The sequence below is a fragment of the Leptidea sinapis genome, chromosome 4, assembly GCF_905404315.1.
Source record: "Leptidea sinapis chromosome 4, ilLepSina1.1, whole genome shotgun sequence".
Lineage (NCBI taxonomy): Eukaryota > Metazoa > Arthropoda > Insecta > Lepidoptera > Pieridae > Leptidea > Leptidea sinapis.
In genome coordinates, this window is record NC_066268.1 from 1,670,850 (window position 1) to 1,688,896 (window position 18,047).

Genomic DNA, 18,047 nt, shown 5'->3' on the forward strand with positions numbered 1-18,047 from the left:
TCGTTTCTGAGGATCTCGGGGTGGCAGACAACTAATTTCAGATAATTTTTCAATTGTAATTGGGCCACCGCGGAAAATTATCTTTGCAAAATATGGATATCGTATTGAAGGTTCTCGAACGCAGGCGCAGGTCCAAAAAAGATCTCCCTTGCAACCAGTAGAAGAGGAGAGTCGCGTATTCCACGCAAGTCTCTTAACACGTAAGAGTATTTCCGGCTAGAGTTTTGTACTAAATTGTCAGATTCCCATTCCAAAAAAAAATATGAAAAACTTAACTTAGTAGAGAACTACGAACTTTGATTATGTGTAAATTACACATAATCAAATCAAAAAGAATTCTAAAGGAATCAATTTTGAGAAAATAAATGCCTTTTAAACGAGATCCAAAGAGAAAAGATGTCATATTAGTATCTTGAACTTTTACGGCTGTTCCCAATATATTATCTACAGATACTACAAATTACTACCTTCTACTGTCAGTAATTAGTTGTCAATAATCTGAAGCTGTCCCAATATATCCGATAAGTCATTCTTATCGCCTTATATTGGGACGTGTGAATTGCAACTTCCAAATAAACTTCTATCGCTGGTAAACTATACGTCGTCCCATTGACAGACAACGTGTACGGATAAGGTGAGTTACCGTCGATAAGTTTATTGGGACAGAAAAGTCAACCATAGTTACGATTTTTATCTCAAGTAGGCCACAACCGCAGATAGATTGAATATTGGAAACGGCCCTAAGAGAACTGTAGACGTTAAGACTGAACGGAACGGATTGCCTAACTCTACTACTAAACTTACTTAAACTTAACTCTTTTTACGTTTATGGTAGCTACTTAGTTTTCAAGCAACCGGATTTGGTGATGGTTTTGATTTTTTTTTTATGGAAAAGGAGTACAAACGAGCGTACGAGTCACATGGTGTTAAGTAATCATCATCGCCCACATTCTCTTGCAACACCAGAGGAATCACATTCTCAGGAAGGTGTAGGTACGAGCTTTTTTTGAAGGTACCCATGTCGTATCGTCCCGGAAACACCGCACAAGGAAGCTCATTCCACAGCTTTATAGTACGAGGAAGACAGCTCCTTGAAAACCGCACCGTGGACGATTTGTTTGATGACTAGTTACGTGCAGAACACTGGATTCTCTACGGTCTAATTTCGGTCTACGTTGTACACCATCTGTGACCTAGCGTGTTTTTGTTGCCAAGGCAATTTGGCCATGTTTTCTAACCTAATATGGAACTTCGCATTACTGTCACTATGACCTAATATGATCTATTCAAAACCTGCATTCATGAGGTTGAATCCAATTTCCATGACATGACATTATGCTTTTACAAAGTCACACATCACTGCTTTTCTATACAAAACAACCAAGGTTAGCTGTTGTACAAATGTATCCTATTATTAAGCCTTAGCACACCTAAAACGGCAACAGTGCGTATCTTTCGTATGACGAGGGAAATTAGTAAACAGATGATTAATGAATAAATATTCTTCCTGAATTATTACCTTAGTAATTATAAAAAAATGCCGATCGAAGATAAAACTTAGGGCTTTTGATACCTATTACAATTTGAAATTTCATAATGTTTAAAAACAAATTATTAATTTCAATTTATTTTTAAAACTTATTTTCAATAATATATTAATCAAACAAAAACAGTATTTCAACAATGCACAGTATATACACATTAAACTTTTCACTAAATCCATTCAATTTCACTTATAAGATATACACAACACTAATGTTGCACAATACGTCAGCTACAGATACACTGCTATAAGCATTTCGGTGACGCGAACACATGAGATTTTACCAATCCAAAAAGTGTCTAACTATACCTAATAAATAGCGTTGGCGCTATAGTTACGACATTAAATGAACACAAAGACCTACCTGACCTTAATCGTAAAAAAATTATTGTAAAATTACCTATCTAACATTAATCGTAAACAAATAATTCTATAATTTAATTTGTAAATAATAGAAATTTTCAAACAAACAAATTGTAGGTATATTTAGGAAACAAACTTTTAATCACCCTTACGTGGTCGGATAAGACGGCACGAAGTAGGTGTCAGTGCCTACGCTAGCTCGCGGCTACTAGATTTCTTACAGGCTGTTCCGAAATTATATTATTAAAATTGATTTATTTAGGTGAATTATGTATTTTTATTTTTGAATATTTTTTTATGATTACGGTTAAGTAGTTCTACCCGTGTGTTTATTGTCGCCCTTGTAGCGCCAAGCTGTATATGCATTTTTTTAAATTATTTAATCATCGCGTGCGCCAGTTATGAGCATGTCGGTGACGCGATCTCATAAGATTTTCCCCTACCAAAAAGTGCCCAACGCGGCTACAGAAGTTTTCTTTTCAATTATGAGGTATAATCAAGAGAAACAACTGGCCCTCGGAACAGTAATCCTTCACCTATTAAAGGCATTTTTTTTAGAATTGATTTTTTTTAATTTATGGAATAGGAGGACAAACGAGCGTACGGGTCACCTGGTGTTAAGTGATCACCGCCGCCCACATTCTCTTGCAACACCAGAGGAATCACAAGAGCGTTGCCGGCCTTTAAGAAAGGTGTACGCGCTTTTTTTGAAGGTACCCATGTCGTATCGTCCCGGAAACACCGCACAAGGAAGCTCATTCCACAGCATTGTAGTACGCGGAAGAAAGCTCCTTGAAAACCGCACTGATTGATTTCTTTAGAATTCTTTTTGATGTCTTCTCGGCTCATTTTCATTTGATTTTTAACCCTAGATCAAAATTATTTTCGATTAAGATCATCAATGCCCGCCCACATAAAAGTTTTATTTTATTCTGCTTTTAGTATTTATCTATATATTATTATTTTGTTATAGCGGCAACAGAAACACATCAGCTGGGAATATTTCATCTGTCAAACTGTCATGGTTCATGAGATACAGTCTGGTGACAGACGGACGGACAGGACGGATTCTAAGTAGTAGGGTCACGTTTGGGTACGGAACGCTAAAAACGAAGGTCTTTTAAAAATTGTTATGTATATACTGTTTATTGTTGATAATCTGTGGCTTTGAAATACGTCATCTTAGTTTTTATCTTAGATTAAGATTGGTCTCCGCTGCGCTCCAACTAGATACCGCAGTCGTGTAGGTGGGCGTACTCGAGCCAGTCTCGAACAATGTCTCACGTTGACGTGCCACATGTTCTCTTAAACTTTGCTAATAATTGATACTAAAATGCCGGGTTGTGTAGTAAAACTTTGTAAAAATAATACTACAAGAAATAAGAAAGACACTGGGATCACATATCATCAGTATTTTGTATTTTATTAATTTCAATGTAAAATAACACGAAGCGTAGGTATGTTACACAATTTGAAACAGGTGATTGATTGTCGAAATGCCACGCACAGAAGCATTTTTACAAATAGCCAACACGAACTACAATATAAACTAGGTCTAATAAAAAAGCTATTGTTCTTAGATGGTGCCGTATACTAGCGCATCGGAGACCAATCCTTAATCTAAGATTTCTAATTATTCTTGTTATATTATGTAGCGGAATAAGTGGTTAATACTGTCAAAATAGCACATAAACATCTACATACTAGGTTAGAAGATAGGTAACACAATAGATGTTTACTAATAATATATTTATAACGACTTTGCCCTCAATATACAAAGAACATAGACTTAATTGTAATATTATACCTGTTTTATGTTGTAACAGAAACGTATATATTACTAGCTGACCCAGCAAACGTTGTATTGCCATATAAAGTAATAAAAAAATTTTTGGGGTGTAAAAAGTAGATGCAAACCGATTCTCAGACCTACTAAATTTATCGTACTACAATTATTGTAATATTGATCCATTGCCCTCGTGCAACCCGATAGCGGATTTGTGGATGGAACAGAATAATATAAAAATCGCGACACAAAAATAGCGGTTGATCGTAGAGGGTTGAAAATTTAGGTTTGTATGTATTTTTTAATGTTGTATTATAAAAAAATATAACAAAAAATTACGTCCATAAAAATAAAAAATAAATTTTTGGGTACCCTTAACATTTAGCAGGATGAAAAATAGATAGTAGCCGATTCTCAGACCTACTGAATATGCATATAAAATTTGGTAAAAATCAGTAAAGCCGTTTTGGAGGAGTAAGGGAACTAACATCGTGACACGAGATTTTATATATAAGATTAGAAATAGGAATTGCTTGTTTTAGAAGTAAAAACATCTTTAGGTGCTCTGAGAACTTAATTCTGTGGGTATTGAATTCGATTGACCTATCACGCTTGGCAATGCTATTCTCATTGGGGTAAAGTCCGTCTTGAGTCGAAAACTTGGGATCATAAATAGAGCACGGCAATTCTTCAAGCCGGCCCACATTCTAGCGCTCTACACTGGTCCGGGCACATGTTAATTTAGGAGTATTGGTCTCATCTCTGGTCTGACGAAACAGAGTATCAGCTTGAACCATTTGACCGCGTACAATGCAGGGCTGCTCGAATTGTCGAAGATCCAATCCTCTGTTAACCGCTAGTTCACTTATAGTTGCGAAGAACCTCGATTAATTTTGTGTCTTCTACAGTATTTATCACGACAAATGTTTATTTTAAATTACCTCTTTAAATGCTCACATACTCTACTTGTTTCAGACAAAATTGGCAACCCTGCTAGAGTCTATCGAGACATACTTAATAAGTTGAACAAATTGGAATGTTATTGTTACAAGTACCATTCCATTAAGTACATACTTGTTGTTTCCGAAGAAAGCGCAACATCGATCACTAGGTATACTAATTGATAAAGAGATAATTTATTCTATATACTATACGTCATATTATTTTACCATAAATAAAAATGAAATGTCTGCTTTGAATATTAAAACTTGGTGTGGGACGCGACTTGCGTTGACACTCTGGCTCCTTCTCATGTCCAAGTTACGTCAGTTGGTGCTGGGGCTGCTGCTTTAAATGCCGAAGACAGCAAGCGTCGCAAATATGTTGGTCTCAGTGATTCATACATTTTTGTGCCACTTTGTGTAGAGACACTTGGCCCAGGGGAAGGCGAAGAATGTACAAAGCACTATCTTCGCCTCTATAAAGCTACTGGAAAGCGCTGGCAGCTATTTCGTTCAACGGATCAGCCTAGCTATCCAGCTATCCGATGAAATGCTGCCAGTGTTTTTGGTACGCCCCCAAAGATTTCTACGACGATAGGTCCTGTGCTGCCCTCATCCATCGTATTGCGGTGATCTAGACCAGATCGTCGGTCAATCTTGTGGGGGGCCTACCGTATTCCGATATACTGCGTATTCCGGTACGTAGTCGCCATCCGAGGACTTTCATGCCCCAATGGCCATCTGTCCGTTGAACTATGTACCCTGCCCACTGCCACTTCAGTTTCGCAATCATTTGGACTATGTCAGAGACTTCGGTTCTTACGGAGCTCGTCATTTCTGATTCGATCTCGCAGGGAAACTCCGAGTATAGCCCTCTCAATTGCATTATGAGCGACCATGAGTTTTCTCATCAGGCCCATAGCGACCACCTAGATTTCTGCTTAATTCCTTGCAAATAATCAATCATAGATACTATTTTGATTTCAATTTTTTATTAAATTCAAAGAAACTATGCGTGCAACTATGCATAAATGTAGTCTAATTATTTTTATCACATGAAGATTTATCGTAACAGACAAACAACTACAGACAATAAAACACTGTTTTATTGTCTGTAGTTGTTTGTTATGCACAGGGGATTTCCCTAAGTGGGTGTTACCCTTAAATACATAAAGTACGACATAACTGTAGCATACCGAAAAAAAATGTTTGGCATGAGCTGTCAAAAAGAAAATTGCTTTGAGAAGTTTCATTCTGTGCGAATCACAGTTCGAAAATACAATGGCTTTGCAGATTGCACGGCACGGCGTCAGAATAGGCCAATTATAATCCAGGAGGCGTCTCAATACGGTATCCCTGACCAAGTGTTTGCTCCTTCTATGCACAGTTATGGAAACAGGGACAAAAATTTACTAGACACAGGTGTTCTGCGTTCACTTGATAGAATAATTGCGATCTAAAATAACGCAACGACCAGCCAGACAGACTAATGATTATAGGGGGAATCCAGGCCTTATTCCCCTGCTTGCTGTTATTATATATTATTCGTAATATATGACCTTGCTACGTTGCCGTTGCAGTTAGATAGCTAACTATTTATACCTTTTAACAATAACAGCTGTTGTTCCCGATTTGCATGTGGAAATCAAGAATTCTTATTTATCCCGAAAACTAGAGTGCTAGTGCATAAGGCTTGGGCTACTAGCGGCATAAAAGGATGTCAAAATAAATAGTACAATCATGCATCTATAACCGTCAAAAATGTTTGCTGAGGCGAAATCGAAGCATATTGGCGATATATTTGCGCGCTTTCCCTCGGGAAGCCGTGCGACTCGCCAAGCTTTCTCGTGCTTTCTTTTCGGGTCCAACTCAACTCGGGATGGCCAAGACTTATGTATTATATAACCTAACAACTTCCCAAAACCTAGACTTTCAGTAAAGGTACTACCTGAGTACAAGATAACAGATGGTGATGTTGTTGGTATATCTGACTTTGGAAAAAGATTTATCTATACAGATTGGAAAAAGTTCAATCGAAGGGAGAGGCGTTTGTCTTGATACAGCGAAAACTTTCGAAACTGCAGAATCATGCAAATTAGTTGCAAGGTTTTGGACTGATCGTAGTATAAACATTATTATTCATAAAGACCGGCTACGCATCTTTCGACAGACAACACTCTAAGCCTTTAATATAAAAAAGTCAAATGCAAGAGAGTACGTCCATCAGATTTTGATTTTTTCCGCGTCAGTGTATTAGCGGCGGCGGTGATTAGCAATTGACTCGTACGCTCGTTTGTCCTCCTCTTTCATAAAAAGCCCTCCCACCTATATGCTGTACGTAGGTGACGGTTTTTTAGATTCCATCAGGGAAGTCACCTGCAATTACTGCACAAGAACTCATTCCACAATTTGGTTGCATTTGGAAGAAAGTTCCTTGAAAACAGCACTGTGGAAGAACGTCACTCATTCAGTTGGTAAGGATAAAATTCTTCTTAAGGAATAAAGCTATAAATAGCGTGTAGTTGAGATCAGATCAAAACTATTCGGAACTCTCTCCATAAACTGAAACTGAGGTGTATCATTTAGAAATGAGAGCAATATTCAACCAATCTTTGACCAGCACCTGGTAGAGATTAAAGGAATATTGAAATATTGTCTCATAAAATCCAATTTGGGTTGCCTAATTTCGAGACTCAGTTTTCCGATGATAGGCAAGGCATTAGCGGAGAGTGGGAAAAGCCAGGCCATAATGTCAAGACTGTGACTAATAAAGGATCATTATATCTGCCTACCCGTTTGGGATTTCCCCCAGTATTGTGATAGCCTGTTGTCGTAGCAAAAATTTACCAACACGCCATTTGGTAGAGTTTCACAGTAATAAAATTGCACGCCACTTGCAGCGGATACTTCAGTTATCTACCTGGGGGACTAACTGTGTCAAGTGCATACTCAGATCTGGGTCACAGACCTATTTCATAGAAGTGTTGACCTTTTTTTCTAGTGTTAGCTTGTCTCGACGTCTAGTTGGTTCTTCTCTCTTGTACGTTTTGTTATTCTGTTGGTACCACATGAGTCTACCAGTGGGAGGCTCCTTTGCACAGGACGCCGGCTTGATTACGGGTACTACAACGGCGCCTATTTCTGCCGTGAAGCAGTAATGTGTAAACTTTACTGTGTTTCGATCTGAAGGGCGCCGTAGCTAGTGAAATTACTGGGCAGATGAAACTTAACATCTTATGTCTCAAGGTGACGAGCGCAATTGTAGTGCCGCTCAGAATTTTTGGGCTTTTCAAGAATCCTGAGTTACCATCAGCTAAACGTCCTGCTCGTCTCGTCCCGTATTTTCATAAAAATTAAATAAAACGTTTTATGTCATAACTATAGTATACCGAAAAAAAAATGTTTGGCGTGAGCTGTCAAGAAGAAAATTGCTTTGAGATGTTTTATTCTGTGCGAATCACAGTTCACAAAAACGGTTTATATTTACTTATGTTTTTGTATGCTAGTATACGAGTATTGTACCTAATCCATAGTAAAATGTTTATTTTTGACATTCATAAGTGTCATTTTCTTGACTTATGCGAATAAAGTGATTTGATTTGATATGAGATACTCCCCGATTTTAAGTAGACCGTCCGTCGCCTACAGAAGGTTCTTGAGATGATAATATTATATTAATATTATGACGATTGACGGTCACTTTAAGATAATCTGTTAGATTAGTGTGATCTTTGAGTAACATATTTATAAGATTAAAATGATTTTGAACGTTTTATCAGATCAACCATGTACTGATCTGAAGATCTCTTATAAGTGACGAGAAGAGCGAATCCGAATTTAATATATATTTTCAAAATAATTGAATTTGAAATCGAAATCTCTCGTTTTTTTTCTGCTTATAATTATGCCCGGTTTGGTGACTTTTTAGATTTATATGTAAGAATAATTATGAATATTATAATTAAAAATATTAAAATTTGAGCACGGCAATACTTCAAGCCGACCCACATTCTAGCTCTGTACAAAACGCAGGTCCGGCCACATATGGAGTATTGCTGCAATCTCTGGTCTGGCGCACCGCAGTATCAGCTCGATCCATTTGACCCCATGCAACGCAGAGCAGCCCGAATTGTCGCGGACCAATGCTCTGTGAACGGCTGGATCACTTGGCGTTGCGTAGAGACATCGTTTCATTGTGTGTCCTCTACCGCATTTATCACGGGGAGTGTTCCGAAGAGCTGGTTCACCTGATTCCTGCCGCCAAATTACACGTTCGCACGACACGCCACAAGTTAGGATATCATCGTCACCATCTGGATGTGTGGCGGTCCTCCACAGTGCGGTTTTCAAGGAGCTTTCTTCCAAGTACTACAAAGCTGTAGAATGAACTTCCTTGTGCGGTGTTTCCGGGACGATACGACATGGGTACCTTCAAAAAAAGCGCGTACCTTAAATGGTGGCAACGCTCCTGTAATCACAGGTGTAGGCGGCGGTGATCACTTAACACCAGGTGACTCGTACGCTCGTTTATCCATAAAAAAAAAGAAAAAAAATCAAACGAATATTTTTTTTTAATTATTATTAAGTTTGCTAGACTTCTACTGTATTTTGATAGACAGGAAAATGTTAATATTTAAGATGCTTTAAAAATATAGTTCATATAAATTAATTGAATATATCAACAACCGTTAGTCCAATACATTTTCTAAAGGGCCGGCAACGCTCCTGTGATTCCTCTAGTGTTCCGAGAGAATGAGGGCGGCGGTGATCACTACCCGTAATGAGAAGAGAACAAAACTCAGAAAAATGATAGAAAAAGTCTAAGATCATTTATACGTCTAGATAGCTGTGAAAATGTCGAAAAAAACTGAGGTTGACTGTTAACCTCTATTTTGATCATTGCACGCACACTTACACAAAGTGACATACAAATCGCGAGTGTAAGTCGTAGCTTGTCACGCACACCAAACTAATATTCCTGGCCTGTTTTCATCGGTTGTCTAGCACCAAGAGGCTCTAATAAATATATATAGTATAAATTATCTAAGGAAAATTATTGTATCCATTATTTTGAAATGTAAAAGAAAATAAAAAGGCGAAGCTATAATGTACATCTAGAGTAATGTAAATCTTAAACATCGCGTAGTAATCTAGAGCTATTATAAAATTTATTGAATAAGGCGTTACTTTGCGGAAATCCATAACTATACAAATTATTTAAGTTTTCTTTAGTGTTAATTCCGCCAATATTTGTCTTTAAAACAATTCGACACGTGTTTCGCCTCTACACGAGGCATCCTCAGGACGTGTTGTCTCGCCAAAATCTGGCACGAGACTGAATCAAATGAGCCGGAAGCCGTTCTTTTATACCCTCGTCCCATGAAATGACGCGTTGTGATTGGTCGGCTGTTGTGACGTATTACCCCCGGAAGAGACACGTAACAAAGGTGATGGGACTAAATTTGTTTGTTCATTCAACAATGTAAACATAATGTTATTTTTGTGTTTTATTATTTCTAATTGCTCTAACACATTTAAGCGAAATCCTTTTTCACATGTATGCAAAATATTAAAATTATTATTGTTTCCGAGTGAGTGACCTGTATCAATTAAATGTTTCGCGAAGTTTGATTTTTCGGGATGATTATTCGTAAATGCGGCAATATGTTCCTTTAATCTAATTTCGAAATTTCGACCTGTTTGACCTATATATACCCCGTTACAAGTGTCACAACTTAGTTTATAAACGCCGGATTTTTCTGAATTATTTAATCGATCTTTGCCATTACATATTCGACTGACATTGTGATTCGTTCGGAAGGACACATTAATATTGTTTTTCCTAAATATTTTAGCTATTTTATCCGATATTGGACCAATATATGTCAAACTACCCACATATTTAGTATTTGATTGTGGTGGGACGGGATAAAGTTCTGAATTAATTAAACGTTTTTGTTTATTTTTAATTAATTTGTTCACTAACTGTTTTGTATAGCCGTTGGAAACCGCGATTTGGTATATTGTATTAAGTTCTTTCGCGAAGCTGTCACGGGACAGTGGGACTGACATTAATCTGTGAACATAGCAGCGGAAGGCCGCTAGTTTATGTTGTACGGGGTGGCAAGATGACGCGGGAATAGCAATATCTGTATATGACGGCTTTCTATAGATTTTGAATTCTAATTTATTATTTACTCTTGTTAATGTTAAATCCAAAAAATTTAGAGATTGGTTTGATTCGAATTCCAATTTAAACTTTATTTTTGGGTGGATCTTATTAATTTTATTAATGAATAGATTGATTTGACGTTCGGTGCCTGTCCAGCAAATTATTATGTCGTCAACGTATCGGTAATAAAACAGGATATGTGGGTCTCTCACCACGTAATTACACTCAAAATTATCCATAAATATTTCAGCCATAATTGGACTTAATGGTGATCCCATTGCTAATCCTTCCTTTTGGCGATAGAATTGATTTTTGAATTTAAAATAATTTTGTTTCATACATAACCTAGTAAGATTGATGATGTCATCCTTTTCACCGGGATGTATCCTCTGTTTTTCAAAGAGATCATCAAGGATAATTAAAGTTTGTTCATATGGAACATTGGTAAATAAACTATCTACATCGAGAGACAATAATTTGGCATTTGGTGGAAGGTTGGTATTTTTTACTTTATTTATCAAATCTAGACTATTTTTCAAACTATACTGAGGATTGAATAATGATTTGTTTTTTATTATTACGTTAAGTTTTTTGGCAAGGTCGTACGTCGGGGCACCGATATAAGAAACTACTGGACGGACAGGATTATTTTCTTTGTGAATTTTAGGTAAACCGTATAAGATGGGAGGTCGCGGATTCATGGGAACTACGTATTTTAATTTACTTGGAGAAATAAATGACGAATTTTTAATGGACTCTTTTAATTCTGAAGTAAAGTTTTTAGTGGGGTCCGAGTTCAGACGTTCAAAATCGTCGGTTTGTATTATATCATTTACTTTCTGTTCATAATCGTTTTTATTTAGAATAACAATGCAAGTACCTTTATCGGCTTTTGAAATGACTAAATTTTCTTGATTTAATTTATTTTGTAAAGAATTAAAAACATGTTTATCTGAAGTGTTTTGGTTATATGTGGTACACGATGGTTTTTTCAAAAGGGTCGAAATTTGATATCTGACGGCCATATCTTGTTGACTTCTAACACACGCCACTTCTGAATCTACTGCCAATGTATCAAGGGTTTTTTGGTTAAGACCCGGTCTGATATTGTATTTAAGGCCTTTTTGTAGTAATGAAATTTCAGGGGGAGAAAGTTGTGTTGTTGATAGATTTTTGACGCGCGTATAGAATTGGTGGACCGTGTTTTGTGCATCATCGTGATAGGAGTTATTGTTTTGACTATCCCGTAATAGCTGTGTCAATTTTCTAGACTGTATTTGATATTTTTCTTGTACTAGTCTATTGGCTAATTCCCGCGCTTTATTGTCTAAAATGTCAAACTCGATATTATGTAATTTGAATGTCAATTCGCAATATAGCACTCTCAAGTGAAGATACATCCCGGTGAAAAGGATGACATCATCAATCTTACTAGGTTATGTATGAAACAAAATTATTTTAAATTCAAAAATCAATTCTATCGCCAAAAGGAAGGATTAGCAATGGGATCACCATTAAGTCCAATTATGGCTGAAATATTTATGGATAATTTTGAGTGTAATTACGTGGTGAGAGACCCACATATCCTGTTTTATTACCGATACGTTGACGACATAATAATTTGCTGGACAGGCACCGAACGTCAAATCAATCTATTCATTAATAAAATTAATAAGATCCACCCAAAAATAAAGTTTAAATTGGAATTCGAATCAAACCAATCTCTAAATTTTTTGGATTTAACATTAACAAGAGTAAATAATAAATTAGAATTCAAAATCTATAGAAAGCCGTCATATACAGATATTGCTATTCCCGCGTCATCTTGCCACCCCGTACAACATAAACTAGCGGCCTTCCGCTGCTATGTTCACAGATTAATGTCAGTCCCACTGTCCCGTGACAGCTTCGCGAAAGAACTTAATACAATATACCAAATCGCGGTTTCCAACGGCTATACAAAACAGTTAGTGAACAAATTAATTAAAAATAAACAAAAACGTTTAATTAATTCAGAACTTTATCCCGTCCCACCACAATCAAATACTAAATATGTGGGTAGTTTGACATATATTGGTCCAATATCGGATAAAATAGCTAAAATATTTAGGAAAAACAATATTAATGTGTCCTTCCGAACGAATCACAATGTCAGTCGAATATGTAATGGCAAAGATCGATTAAATAATTCAGAAAAATCCGGCGTTTATAAACTAAGTTGTGACACTTGTAACGGGGTATATATAGGTCAAACAGGTCGAAATTTCGAAATTAGATTAAAGGAACATATTGCCGCATTTACGAATAATCATCCCGAAAAATCAAACTTCGCGAAACATTTAATTGATACAGGTCACTCACTCGGAAACAATAATAATTTTAATATTTTGCATACATGTGAAAAAGGATTTCGCTTAAATGTGTTAGAGCAATTAGAAATAATAAAACACAAAAATAACATTATGTTTACATTGTTGAATGAACAAACAAATTTAGTCCCATCACCTTTGTTACGTGTCTCTTCCGGGGGTAATACGTCACAACAGCCGACCAATCACAACGCGTCATTTCATGGGACGAGGGTATAAAAGAACGGCTTCCGGCTCATTTGATTCAGTCTCGTGCCAGATTTTGGCGAGACAACACGTCCTGAGGATGCCTCGTGTAGAGGCGAAACACGTGTCGAATTGTTTTAAAGACAAATATTGGCGGAATTAACACTAAAGAAAACTTAAATAATTTGTACTATTATAAAATCTTATCTTAGTGGGTATTTACTATTTGTGCTATATGAGATGATAACGTCTTCTACTATGGTATTATTTTTACTCGACTCTAAATATTATTTACTTACACATTACTTTATGGCTTGATATACATATATATATCTTAATATATATAAATCTCGTGTCACAATGTTTGTCCTCAATGGACTCCTAAACTAATGAACGGATTTTAATGGTGATTACTTCATGGAGTGCAGTTTGGTCCAACTTGAGAAATAGGGTAGTTTTTATTTCGATTTGGGACCCATAAATATTTTTATTTTCAATATTTGTTTTGTATGGACATATTTTCTATGAGAGAATTTTAACAACAGGGAGCATATTTACGAAATAATTTTTGATGTTTTGAAATATAAAACAGTTGTTTTTTTACTATCTACAGAACAACGTCTGTCGGGGCAGCTAGTAGTATACATATATAGCTGTTAGTACAAGCTTATATTTAATTTGTTTTATCTTAGGTCGTTGATCTCGAATTTGTTCAATGGATATTAATTGTGTTCCTTCTTCTTCACACTAGTCCTGCTTGTGTCGGCGACGTGGAGTGGGTCGTTTCCTTCTTATAAGTTATAGTAAAAGGCATAAAAGGCATTTATTTTCTCAATATTGATTCCTTTAGAATTCATTTTGATGTAATTTCTAATATACTAGATACTACTACCGCTTCGGAAACAAATGGCGCTCTGAGAGAGAAGAAGCGGCGCAATAAACTCTCCCAGCATTCTTTTATTGCGCTCTTTTAATTGCTCACAATTTTTTTATGAAATAAGGCACAAAACGAGGACGTTCAGTCGATGGTAATTGATACGCTCTTCCCATGACAATGCATTTCCGCTCAGGATTCTTGAAAAACGCCAAAAAGTTTGAGCGGCACAACAAATGTGCTCGTCACATTGAGACAAGAAGTTAAGTCTCATTGCCGACTAGACGGAAACACATTAATGTTTACACATTACTGCTTCACGCAAGAAATAGGCGCCGTTGTGGTACCTACCCAATATCTAACCGGCATCCTGTACAAAGGAGCTTCCTACTGGCAAATGCTCGCATAATGCTATTATTTATAGACGGTGTTTGTGGATTGATGCACCTACTGTACTCAATAACTCTTGTGTTTTTAGTTATTAAAGTTACATTTACTTTTTAACTGACTTCAATTCGACTTCTGGAGTCGGTGTCATTCAAGATAGGTCTGTAACTGCATCCATAGTTATAAGTGAGATGTGCTTGTGTCGCACGCGCGACTTGGCGAGGCGAGAGCGAGGCCGCGGCGGGAGGAAACCGATTCCAAAAATAGCAATAAATGTAACTACATTATATTTTCATAATAATTTGATTGACTTTTAGCTAGTCTATACTTTTATTAAGGAATTTTATTAAGAAGAACTCTAAAAATAAGTTGATTAATAAGTTGTAGAAGAATACGCATTTTTTTTTCTTTTTAGTGCATCTTATACTGTTGTGAACTTGCTAAGTATTCCGTGAACCGCATTAACATTTTCACACAAAGATAGAAACTATCAATAAATTTAGGGGGTTCTAAATACTTAGAACTGAAAATGGATAGTTATTTAAAAATGATATTGAGGTTCTAATATCATTTTTTTCTAAGCTGAATAGTTTGCACGAGAGACACTTCCAAAGTGGTGAAATGTGTCCCCTCCCCCCACCCCCCGTAACTTCTAAAATAAGAGAATGATATAAGTAATAAAAAAATATATAATGTACATTACCATGCGAACTTTTATGTTAATTGCTGCTACGGAACCCTTCATGGGCGAGTCCACTTGGTCGCTTTTTTGTTAATTTTTTTTATTATACCACTTTATTTATTTTCATAAAATTTTTTTCGTCTCATTAACAGGCGCTAGTCCAAATCCGTTTGCCAATCAAGTGTCTCGTATACCTACGTATATGCTAGAGAAGGTACCTAGAACCTGGCCGGTCTTAGATATAATTTAATAAGGTTTTATTGTTAGGTTCAGACAAGCTATTGAGCTCGGTAAGTATAGTTTTTAATTACCTTATGACCTTATTGATAATTAGTGTTAATGTCTTCTATCACTATCTGTTTCCGACATAGTTCTTAATTGCAAGCTTTAAATTGGAGTTTGTGTTGTTTTACTTATAAAACTGGGTAACCTTCTTTGAAGTGTTGTCTTAATGATAAAGTAGTATTGTGGTAACCTTCACACGGATCCATTTCATTCAGGATGAACTACAACATGCGTTTTTTTTATTTAAAAAGAAGGACAAACGAGCGTATCTGGTGTTAAGTGATCACCGCCGCCCACATTCTCTTGCAACACCAGAGGGATTATAGGAGCGTTGCCGTTAGGAAGGTGTACGAGCATTTGTTGAAGGTCTGATCGTATTGTCCCGGAAACACCGCACAAAGATGCTCATTCCACAGCTTTGTAGTACGTGGAAGGGAGATCGGATGCGGTAAAAGACACACAATGAAGCGACCAGAGATAACAGCAATATTCCATATCCGGCCGGACCTGCTGCGCTTTGTAGAGCGCCAGATTGTGGGCCGGCTTGAAGTATTGCCGTGCTCTATTTATGACGCCCAGCTTCTTCGAAGCAAATTTGGCTTTGCCCTCCAGATAACCACGGAATTGGCAAATATCTATTAATTTCGAGACCCAGTATTCAGATTCATCAGTGTCATATTTTCTTTGACCTACTTGAATAAAGTGATTTTGATGTGATTTAAACTTATTTTAATCGACCCGTCTGTTTATAGTTATTAGTATATTATATTAGTATATAGTTTATTCGAAATCACTTCAACTATAATCGCTCCGTGTGAATGCGTTTTAAGTGGCACCTTGTTTACATTCGTTGCCTTGAAACATTCAATATCAGTAGGTCAATAATTTCATATAGTATACCTATTATTTATACTCGACTACTTCAGAAAATGCGATGTTGTGTTATTGACTACTTACCAACTATCCTATTAAGAGGAATCCCACCGGTGTATAGGCTGGTCGAAAAACTACTTAGTTCTGCATAGTCTCGTGTACAAAGATTAAGGATTGGTCTCCGCTGCGCTCTAACTAGATACCGCAGGTGTACTCGCAAAGTGCGGCAACTGATACTACGCCCAAGTGGGCGTACTCGAGCTACTCTCGAACAATGTGTGATGATAAGGTGCTACATGTAATGTTAAACATTAATACTTAATACTAATAAATCAATAGATTTCGTTTATTTCAAAGATTACATATACATTTTTAGTGGTTGAGACTTCCCAGTAAGTTGTCTTAGGACACTTGTATTGCTAATAATTGAAACTAAAATGCCGGGTTGTGTAGTATAACCTTGTAAATAAATAGTACTACAAGAAATAAGAAAGACACTGGGATCACATAATATCATCAGTTAGTATTTTGTATTTTATTAATTTCATAGTAAAATAACACGAAGCGTATGTTACCAAAATTTGAAAGATGCAATTGAGTACCAAGATGCTACAAAAGCATCTAATAGTTGCCGTAATAAGAAAAATATTGTTCGTAGGTAGTGCACTATCTAGTTGGAGCGCAGCGGACACCAATACATAATCTAAGCACGTGTATTTATTTATAAAGATACGAAGTTACAAATTAATAATTTAATTGAATAGGAGACATATGATCATAAAAGCAATTTATTTTACTTCATTCGACAAACCAACAATATTTATGCACAAATGTAAAAATATCAACAAGGAGACTTAAAACGAAAAGACACATAGCAAAAATATCAATAACTGATCATAGGATATCATCCCCACCATCTGGATGTGTGGCGGTCCTCCACAGTGCGGTTTTCAAGGAGCTTTCTTCCACGTACTACAAAGCTGCGGAATGAGCTTCCTTGTGCGGTGTTTCCGGGACGATACGACATGGGTACCTTCAAAAAAAGCGCGTACACCTTCCTTAAAGGCCGGCAACGCTCCTGTGATTCCTCTGGTGTTGCAAGAGATTGTGGGCGGCGGTGATCACTTAACAACAGGTGACCCGTACGCTCGTTTGTATTCCATAAAAAAAAAACTGGCATGTACAAAAGATTTAGAGACATACAGATTATTTAAAGTAGTGTAACAAAAATAATAGTAATTTATATAAATTAGCTCCCTTACGCAGGGAGTCAATGACATTATGACGAAAGCAGGTTGATGTGGAATTAAATAAATTGAAGAAAATTAAATATTTTATAATAATAATTAATACCAACAATTATTTTTATAGTTGATATAAAACTATTTTAATTCGATTTTTAAACTTTAACACACTGGAAACAAGAAGCTCTGTCTACACTATTATCATGGTGAAAAAAAAAGGATAAAACTGTTTCCTACGTAACAAATAAATTAACAGTCTGCATATGTACATGGAACAATTAATTGTTCGAGTGACGATTAAATTAACATGCACGTTTTTGAGCGCGAGGTATCTTTTCGACA

General features: G+C 36.4%; 1 protein-coding gene across 1 annotated transcript in view; it reads right to left on the bottom strand.

Annotated features, from left to right (window-relative positions):
* The window catches only part of LOC126980020 (polyamine-transporting ATPase 13A3-like), a 61,797-nt gene that overhangs the window by 26,584 nt on the left and 17,166 nt on the right, over positions 1-18,047 (bottom strand). The window lies entirely within an intron of this gene.